Source organism: Rhinopithecus bieti, unplaced genomic scaffold (genome assembly GCF_001698545.2).
Source record: "Rhinopithecus bieti isolate Rb0 unplaced genomic scaffold, ASM169854v2 scaffold_42002, whole genome shotgun sequence".
In the NCBI taxonomy this organism is placed as follows: Eukaryota; Metazoa; Chordata; class Mammalia; order Primates; family Cercopithecidae; genus Rhinopithecus; species Rhinopithecus bieti.
In genome coordinates this window covers 38,303-48,946 of record NW_016816936.1, presented here as the reverse complement: position 1 = coordinate 48,946, position 10,644 = coordinate 38,303, and the positions used below count along the sequence as shown (strand labels likewise).

Sequence of the window (10,644 nt, the reverse complement as noted above, 5' to 3'; positions counted from 1 at the left end):
ATGATTATTGGGTTAACCTAAGGCAGATTTTATTTTATTTTATTTCTTCCTGTTTCCTTTCTTTTTCTTGTTCACTTTAAAGAATTAAAAAGAAAATTGATTCCAGCATTTTGGAATAAAAATTTCCATCAAGGCCGGGCGCAGTGGCTCAAGCCTGTAATCCCAGCACTTTGGGAGGCCGAGATGGGCGGATTACGAGGTCAGGAGATCGAGACCATCCTGGCTAACACAGTGAAACCCTGTCTCTACTAAAAAATACAAAAAAAAACTAGCCAGACGAGGTGGTGGGCGCCTGTAGTCCCAGCTACTCGGGAGGCTGAGGCAGGAGAATGGCGTGAACCCGGGAGGCGGAGTTTGCAGTGAGCCGAGATCCGGCCACTGTGCTCCAGCCTGGGCGACAGAGCGAGACTCTGCCTCAAATTCCATCAAAATGAATTTATTCATTTTATTGACATACAAATAAAATGTCATTTATTAAATGCCTAGTAAAGTTCAGACATCATGCCAGGCACAGGATGACAATGACAGTAAGATGTGGTCTCTGCCCTCAAGGAGCTGATAGTCCAGGAGACTGACAATAGACAGATGATTACATGCAATGTAACAAAGGCTGTGATGTCATATAAGAAGACAAGTGGGAGTATGTGATGGGAGTATGGTTTTGACTAGTTCTTCTTCTTAGATTTAACCCTTTTTCTTTGGCTATAAAGCAAAAGAATTGGTCGTATTTTTTTTCTTAACTGTGCAAATTAAACCATAAATTCTAACAACTTTACAAAGATAAAAGGCAAGCCGTCAGATGCAGTGGCTCACACCTATAATCCTAACACTGGGGGGCCAAGGCGGGTGGATAACCTGAGGTCAGGAGTTCAAGACCAGCCTGGCCAACATCACGAAACCCCGTCTCTACTAAAAATACAAAAAGTAGCTGGGTGTGGTGGCGGGCACCTGTAATCCCAGATACTCAGGAGGCTGAGGCAGGAGAATCACTTGAACCTGGGAGGCGGAGGTTGCAGTGACCCGAGATGGAGCCATTACTCTCCAGCCTGGGCTACAGAGCAAGACTGTCTCAAAACAAAACAAAACAAAACAAAACAAAAAAAAGATGAGCAACTTGAATTATGGACGAGCAACTTGAATTATGGAGGACACTAGAAATAGTGTTTCCTACAGAGTCAGGGCTTCCTACCAACATAGTCACTTCTAGGGTTTTTGACCTGAAAAGTTCTGTGGCATATTTTTCCTTTGCTATCCATTTTTTTTTTCTATTTTTTCACGTCTTTCTCTCCTCTACTTTATCTTCTAGAGACCTAGGTAGTTCCCAAAGAAATAATGCTTTACAGAGTCTAATGGTGATTTATTAGGTAAAAACAGAAAATGATTTTTTTTTTTTTACCTACAAGTTCCATACCAAAAAATGAATATAAACTTTTTATGCAGTTTCACACATTGAAAATGCAGGTTATTTTAATTCCATTGCATTTTTCAGAATTCTCAATCACAATCCTCTGACAACTGTTGAAGATCCATATCTCTTTAAATTGCCAGCATTAAAATATCTGTAAGTACTACAGCACTCTCATGAGTCATGAGATGATTTATGCTCTTTTAAAATTTTTCATCAAAGATTAAGTATTTTGCATTTAGGCTAAAATGTCATAATGTAAATTTTAACTGAGTTATTGAAAAATGTTATTGGCAAAGAAAAGGATTAAGAAAGGATGTGTAATGGTCAAGACAGCCAGCAGGGGAAGAGAACAGTGTTGAAGAACCTGTATGGATTTGGAACATGTAGACACATGGAGGAATATTACTTAACCAAGAAAGCAAAGAGGAATAGGTGTTCATTATTCTAAAAAGGAAGAAAAGAGTAAATAATCAAGATGAGTGAGTGCAATATGAAAATGAGAATTAAGATAATGGTAAAAAAAAAAACAGTGTAAGATCTACTCTCGAATATCATTAATTTGATGATGCAAATCAATTTAAATTTCTTTAATAAGAGCTCTCTGAAATTTTGCAGCAGATAAACTGTTGAACTGGCTTGTTTTATAGGGAAGCCAAAATTGAAGTAATCACATGTCCTTGAAATATCTTCTTAAGTACAGAATTTTTTACTGGAGTTTATATCATGAATGTTTCTGCTTTCTTCTTCAGAGACATGGGAGCAACACAAGTCCCACTTACAACACTTAAGAACATTCTCACGATGACTGTTGAACTGGAAAAACTGTAAGTTATTTTTTTCTTAGATTCATTTTCATGTAGTTGCATCTTTAGGTTTGTTTTATTATTTTCTTAAGTCAGGTTTATTGAGATTTAATTTTCATATGCTAACATTCACCCTTTTTAAGTGTACAGTTTGATGAGTTTTGACAAACGTATAGTTACATAACCACCACCACATTCCCAATATAAAGCATTTCTGTCACCTCAAAAAGGCTCCTCATGTCCCTTTGTAGTCGATCCCCTCCCCTCACCATCAGCCCCTGTTAGCTACTAATCTAATTTCTGTTCCTATAGTTTTGCCTTTTCCAGAATGTCTTATAAATGAAATCATACAGCATGTTGCCTCTTGTGTTTGGCTTATTTCACTTAGCTTTTTTTTTTTTTTTTTTTTTGAGATGGCGTCTCACTCTGTCACCCAGGTTGCAGTGCAGCGGCACGACCTAGGCTCACTGCAACCTCCACCTCCCAGGTTCAAGTGATTCGCCTGCCTCAGCCTCCCGAGTAGCTGGGATTACAGGTGCATGCCACCATGCCTGGCTAATTTTTGTATTTTTAGTAGAGACAAGGTTTCACCATGTTGGCCGGGCTGGTTTCTAACTCCCGACCTGAAGTGATCTGCCTGCCTCGGCCTCCCAAAGTGGTAGGATTACAGATGTGATCCACCTCGCCTGGTCTCACTCAGTATATTACTTTTTGAGATTCTGCTACCATCCATGTTGTTGCACCCATCACTACAGGTGGCCCTCCGTATCTGCAGGTTCCTCATCCATGGATTCAACTAACTATGGATGGAGAATATTTGGAAAAAATAAAATATATAAAATAATAATACGACAATGAAAACAGTAGAAGATTTAAAATACGGTATCACTATTTACATACCATGTACGCTGTATTATGTATTTAAAGTTTACCTGAGGCGATATACAAACATTATGTCATTTCATATAAAAGACTTCAGCATCTGTGGACTTTGGTATCTGCAGGGGGTCCTGGAGCCAATCCCCTGCAGACACCGAGGGACAGCTGTTCACTCCTTTTATTGCTGAGTAAGTGTTCCAGTTGTGTGGAAACCCCATCTCTACTAAAAATACACAAATTAGCCAGGTGTGGTGGCCCACACCTGTAATCCCAGCTTCTCTGGAGGCTGAGACATGAGACGTGCTTGAATCTGGGAGGTGAAGGTTGCAGAGTCTCCTCTACACTTGCTGTCCTCCCTCCACTGCCACCTGGCACACTCCTCCCCAGCACTGGCCTCTTCATAGGCAAATTTAAGGAGCACCTTTCAGTCCTTGTCTTGCTTGACTTGGCCCTGATGTTTGAAATTCTTGATTAATCCTTCTTCTGGAAATGCACTCTTTCTATGCTTCCAGGAAATCTTTTTCTTGGTTCTCCAGACAACTTCTTACACTCCTTGACCAATTCCTTCTTATTGCCAACAATGGAAACAAATCACCCCTACCTAACCAAAGCACATTAAAACTCACTGGAAAGATACAGGGGAGGAGGCACCCACTAAACCACTAGAGACAGGAGGTGAGGAGCTGTAGGACCAGGTTTGGGAACCTGCAAGAATCAAGAAAAGAGCCCCTGAAATAGCAAGAAGCTGGAAGCACAGCAATTGTCAGAGCCAGATGGCCGTCACTGTAGTCAGCACCTCTGATTGCTTGTTTGTTTGTTTGAGATGGACTCTTACTCTGTTGCCCAGGCTGGAGTGCAGTGGCACGATCTTGGCTCACTGCAACCTCTACCTCCTGGGTTCAAGCAATTCTCCTGCCTCAGCCTCCCGAGTAAATGGGACTACAGGCGCCCACGACCATGCCCGACTAGTTCTTTATATTTTTAATAGAGATGTGGTTTCACCATGTTGGTCAGGGTGGTCTTGAACTTCTGACCCTAGGTGATCCACTTGCCTTGGCCTCCCAAAGTGCTGGGATTACAGGCGTGAGCCACCATGCCTGGCCAGTTTTTGTATATTTAGTAGAGACTGGTTTTGCCATGTTGGCCAGGCTGGTCTCAAACTCCTGACCTCAAGTGACCCATCCACCTCCGCCTCCCAAAGTGCTGGGATTACAGGTGTGAACCACTGTGCCTAGCCACCTCTGATAGTTTTCATCGTCCTCGGGCCACTTGCTCCCAAATCAAAGTTCCAGGCAAAAGCTTACAGTTAGTCCAGCTTTGACCAGGTTCGGTGTGATGGCTAATACTGAGTGTCAACTTGATTGGATTGAAGAATACAAAGTATTGATCTTGGGTGTGTCTGTGAGGGTGTTCCCAAAGGAGATTAACAGTTGAGTCAGTGGGTGGGAAAGACAGACCCACCCTTAATCTGGGTGGGCACAAGCTAATCAGCTTCCAGCAAGACTTGAATATAAGCAGGCAGAGAAATGTGAGAGACCGGCCTTGCCTTCCAGCCAACATCTTCCTCCCGTGCCGGATGCTTCCTACCCTCCAACATCAGACTCCAAGTTCTTCAGTTTTGGAACTCAGACTGGCTATCCTTGCTCCTCAGCCTGCAGACGACCTATTGTAGGACCTTGTGATCCTGTGTATTAATACTTAATAAACTCCTATATGTATATTCCATTAATTCTGTCTCTCCAGAGAACCCTGACTAATACACTCAGTGACTCACACCTGTAATCCCAGTACTTTGGGAGGCTCAGGCAGGAGGATGGCTTGAGCCCTAGAATCTTCTTCTCCTTCTCCTTGTCCTTCCCCTTCCTCCTCTTCCTTTTCCTTCTCTTCATCTTCCTCTTCCTCCTCTTTCTCTTCTTCCTCTTCCTCTTCTTCCTCTTGTTTGTTTGAGACAGGTTCTCACTCTGTTGCCAAGACTGGACTGTAGTGGCACAATCGTGACTCACTGCTTCTCAGCCTTCTGAGAATCCAGGAGTTTGAAGCTGCAGTGAGCTATGATCACACCACCACACTCCTGCCTGGGTGACAGAGCAAGACCCTGTCTCAAAAAACAAACAAACTAACAAAAAATTCTGGTATGGTAGAAGTGAACTGTCTGTTTTATCCTGATAATTCTGCTTACTTTAGTCCTGTGGTTCTCAACTGGGCCGATTTTGCTCCCCAAGCGACATTTGGCAATATCTGGAGATTTGTAATTGTCACAATGGAATTGAAGGGGTTGCTATAACATCTAGTGGGCAGAGGTCAAGGATGCTGCTTAACATCTTTTTTTTTTTTTTTTTTTTTTTTTTTTTTGAGACAGACTTTTGCTCTTATTGCCCAGGCTGGAATGCAATGGCATGATCTCGGCTCACTGCAACCTCTGTCTGCCAGGTTCAAGCNTGAGACAGGTTCTCACTCTGTTGCCAAGACTGGACTGTAGTGGCACAATCGTGACTCACTGCTTCTCAGCCTTCTGAGAATCCAGGAGTTTGAAGCTGCAGTGAGCTATGATCACACCACCACACTCCTGCCTGGGTGACAGAGCAAGACCCTGTCTCAAAAAACAAACAAACTAACAAAAAATTCTGGTATGGTAGAAGTGAACTGTCTGTTTTATCCTGATAATTCTGCTTACTTTAGTCCTGTGGTTCTCAACTGGGCCGATTTTGCTCCCCAAGCGACATTTGGCAATATCTGGAGATTTGTAATTGTCACAATGGAATTGAAGGGGTTGCTATAACATCTAGTGGGCAGAGGTCAAGGATGCTGCTTAACATCTTTTTTTTTTTTTTTTTTTTTTTTTTTTTTGAGACAGACTTTTGCTCTTATTGCCCAGGCTGGAATGCAATGGCATGATCTCGGCTCACTGCAACCTCTGTCTGCCAGGTTCAAGCGATTCTCCTGGCTCAGCCTCCTGAATAGCTGGGATTACAGGCATGCACCACCACGCCTGGCTAATTTTGTATTTTTAGTAGAGACAGGTTTCTCAACATTGGTGAGGCTGGTCTCGAACTCCCAACCTCAGTTGATCAGCCTGCCTCGGCCTCCCAAAGTGCTGGGATTACAGGTGTGAGCCACTTGGCCCAGCCTGCTTATCATCTTAAAACACACAGGACAGTTCCCCCACAAAAAAATGATGATCCAGCCCAAAATGTCAACAGGATCAAGGTGAAGAAACTGCCATAAAGACTTGGTAAACAGGGATGGCATGACATTATTGATAGGCCACATTAAAATACTGAGGTCCATATCCATTATCCCTGTTTTTATGATTTCTTCTTTGTCCCCATGCAGTTTCAGGGGCAAAATAAGGGAGTAAGTCAAAGGTGGTTCCAAATAGACATCTGGGAATCTTAGGGTGTAATATGGCCCTCATGGAGGAGGCCCTTGCTGAGCTTAGGGCCTGATTCTGGAACCCTAGCATTGCCAAAAGAGGCAGGCTGGCAGGTGAGAAGACAAATAATGGGAGAGCCCACATATGTTGGAATTCATTTGATGGTATCTAAGCTGGGGTGATTGTCTCCATTAGCATTATATGACTATGGATCCAGTTATTTGGAGAAATCCATTTCCTCCTCAGGGAATATATATTATACTAGAACCAAAGATGGAATCCTTAGTAAATGGAATCATTTGCCAAAATTCAGCTGTCTGAAACTTTTGCATAAAATTCTTTTTTTTTATTTTCATTGAGCCAAATAAACAAAGTATCAGGTGTTTACTAGGGTCACCATTCACTGATTGATTGATTTTTTTTTTTTTTTTTTCAGACAGGATCTTGCTGTGTCACCCACACTGGAGTGCAGTGGTGTAATCTCAGTTCACTGCAACCTCCACTTTCTGGGCTTAAGTGATTCTCCCACCTCAGCCTCCCAAGTAGCTGGAACTACATGTGTGTGCCACGATGCCCGGCTAATTTTTGTATTTTTTGTAGAGATGGGATTTCATCATGTTTCCCCGGCTGGGTTTTTTTTTTTTTTTTTCAAATTTCTTAGGGTTTCTAATTTATTATTTCCTTGATATCTACAGCAGAAGTTCAGAGGTAGAACTTCAATATTAACAGGTGAAAAGTTATACAATGAGTTGTTGCTCTCCATCACATTAGAATAATTGAACTATAATTTCCATACAACATAAGAAAACTACAGTATTTGCTGACAACTGAAAGATATCTGATAAATAAATATATCAACTTTCTATTCATGAAAAGAACAGAGCTGGTTATTTCAGCTATAAAAGGGCAAAGCAAAAAGACCATTTTCTAGCCATTTAAGAGTTACTCAAAAAATTGATACAATGAAGTGGAAAGGAAAACAAAAAAGATTGTGAGCACCTTTAACAATGTTCTTGCATTCTACTGATATACTAACCTCTAGGGTTTCCGTTTGCACAATCAAGTTCAACTTGTACTGACAGAAAATATTAAAAACTTTCCTATTTAGTTTTTAATATCAAACAGGGAGGTTAGTAAATTGTTTTCTGATTCTTCTACAAAAAAAAGTCTAGAAGAGAGACAGGGAATGTAGTGTGCACCCCTTATTATCATTCTAAGTAATAATTTTTACTTACGAGGTCATAATGAGTACAAAGGGCTTAGTGATGCATCTTATTCTTTATTTTTGGACAGTAACGCCCTCAGATGGTGTTTTATTGGTTTATATCCCCCTTTTCCATTTGCCCTTCTGTTTTGAAGTGTTTTTCTTAAAACTTAAGATCTTTGCCTCCATTTTCTTATAAATACAATTTTCTCTTTAGGTGAAACTCTATTTGAAAGGAACATTTCGATTGTAATTTACAAGCTGTGAATAACTGCTATGTCATTCTTCCAAGTATTAATAAACTGAGAAATGATTAGAACCAACAGAGATAGGGGAGGATTAGAAGGGGGGATGCAAGTGGCCACAGATCTTAGAGGTGGCCAGCAGAGGGCGACGCTCCAAAGTGAAGGTCGCACCCTGCGAGGCCATTCTTTTTTTGCAGTGACCAGATTAGGGTGTGTGGACAGTGCCTCACGCTCACAACGACAGACTCGTGGTTTGGGTGTGGATTTTCCTCCCTTGCCTGCGGGACTTCTGCTAGCACTGCCGTTCCTAGACTTAGACAATGCTAGAATGAGTCCAGGAACTGAGGAGAGGAGGTGGGAGTGGCTCCTCCCACTGTGGCCCCTAATAATTCACATGAAGAATTTTTGCTTTCCTTGCCAGGGACCCGGGACTCAGTGGGTCCAGAGGTCCTAGTGCCAAAGGAAGGAATGTGTACACCAGGAAATACTATTATGGTTTTATTCAACTGGAAGCTGAGGCTGGCCATTTATTTTATTGTATTTTTATGTATTTATTTACTTATTTTGAGACAGAATCTCACTCTTGTTTCCCAGGCTCCCAGGCTCGAGTGATCCTCCTACCTTAGCCTCCTGAGTAGCTGGTACTACAGGCGCATGCCACCTTGCCCACCTAATTTTTTTTTTTTTTTTTTTTTTTTTGAGACGGAGTCTCACTTTGTTGCCCAGACTAGAGTGCAGTGGCACGGTCTCAGCTCACTGCAACCTCCGTCTCCTGGGTTGAAGCGATGCTCCCGCCTCAGCCTCCGGAGTAGCTGGGATTACAGGCATGTGCCACCACACTTGGCAAATTTTTTGTATTTTTAGTAGAGACGGGGTTTCACCATGTTGGCCAGGCTGGTCTCAACTCCTGACCTTGTGATCTGCCCGTCTCGGCCTCCCAAAGTGCTGGGATTGCAGACATGAGCCACCANACTAGAGTGCAGTGGCACGGTCTCAGCTCACTGCAACCTCCGTCTCCTGGGTTGAAGCGATGCTCCCGCCTCAGCCTCCGGAGTAGCTGGGATTACAGGCATGTGCCACCACACTTGGCAAATTTTTTGTATTTTTAGTAGAGACGGGGTTTCACCATGTTGGCCAGGCTGGTCTCAACTCCTGACCTTGTGATCTGCCCGTCTCGGCCTCCCAAAGTGCTGGGATTGCAGACATGAGCCACCTCGCCCGGTCTTTTTTTTTTTTTGAGATGGAGTCTCGCTCTGTCACCCAGGCTGGAGTGCAGTGGTGCGATCTCGACTCACTGCAACCTCTGCCTCCTGGGTTCAAGCGATTCTCCTGCCTCAGCCTCCCAAGTAGCTGGATTATAGGCGCACGCCACTATGCCCAGCTATTTTTTGTATTTTTAGTAGAGATGGGGTTTCACCATGTTGGCCAGGCTGGTCTCAAACTCCTGACCTCAGGTGATCCGCCCACCTCGGCCTCCCAAAGTGCTGGGATTATAGGTGTGAACCATCATGCCCAGCCCCGCCCAGGTAATTTTTATACTATGGGCAAGTATGTTGCCCAAGGGTGCTCTGGAACTCCTGGGCTCAAGTGATGTTCCTCGGCCTCCCAATGTGCTTGGATTACAAGCATGAGCCACCTTGCTCGGCCGAGGCTGGCCATTTAAAGTTCCTTATGCTGCTGAATCAATAAGGATTGAAGGCAGCCACTATTATGGGCCAAGTGTTTGCATCCTCCTCTATTTTTTTTTTTTTTTTTTGAGACGGAATTTTGCTCTTATTGCCCAAGCTAGAGTGCAGTGGCGGAATCTCTGCTCATGCAACCTCCGCTTCCCAGGTTCAAGTGATTCTCCCACCTCAAACTCCCGAGTAGCTGGGATTACAGGCATGCGTCACCACACCTGGCTAATTTTGTATTTTTAGTAGAGATGGAGTTTCTCCATGTTGGTCAGGCTGGTCTCAAACTCCCGACCTCAGGTGATCCGCCGGCCTCGGCCTCCCAAAGTGCTGGGATTACAGACGTGAGCCACCGTGCCCGGCCTCAGCCCCCAGATTCTTATGTTGAAGCCCTCACCCCCGTGTGATGGTATTAGAAGGTGGGGCCTTTGGGACGTAATTAGGCTTAGAGGAGATTGTGCAGACAGTGCCCCACGATGGGATGAGTGTCTTGAAAAGAAGAGATGAGGTGATCGGGCTAGCGGCTCATGCCTGTAATCTCAGCACTTTGGAAGACCAAGGCGGGTGGATCACTTGAAGTCAGGAGTTTGAGACCAGCCTGGGCAATATAGTGAAATGCCGTCTCTATTAAAAATACGAAAATTAGCTGGGCGTCGTGGCACAAGTCTGTAATCCCAGCTACTTGGGAGGCTGAGGTGGGAGAATCGCTTGAACCCAGGAGGTGGAGGTTGCAGTGAGCCCAGATCATGCCATTGCACTCCAACCTCCAGCCTGGACAGAGAGAGAGAGCATCTGAGAGTCTCCGCCCAAAAAAAAAAAAAAAAAAAGACGAGATCAGAGATCCTTTCTTCTCTTTGTCCACCAAGTGAGGATATAGCAAGAAGCCAGCCATCTGCAAGCTAGGAAAACAGCCCTTGCCAGCACCCAATCATGCTATCACCACGATATGGGACTTCCTAGCCTCCAGAACTGTGAGAAATCAATGTCTGTTGTTTAAGCCACCCAGTATGTAAAAGCAGCCTGAGCTGACTAAAACCATCACTGAACTAGTCTCTGTAT

General features: G+C 43.6%; 1 long non-coding RNA gene across 1 annotated transcript; it reads left to right on the top strand.

Moving 5' to 3' along the window:
• The first annotated feature begins 1,284 nt into the window (after window positions 1–1,284).
• LOC108517538 (uncharacterized) lies at window positions 1,285–10,380 on the top strand. The gene is made up of 3 exons (XR_001882133.1): window positions 1,285–1,561; window positions 2,158–2,236; window positions 10,369–10,380. It is a non-coding gene; the product is annotated as an uncharacterized LOC108517538 (long non-coding RNA).
• The last annotated feature ends 264 nt before the right edge of the window (window positions 10,381–10,644 follow it).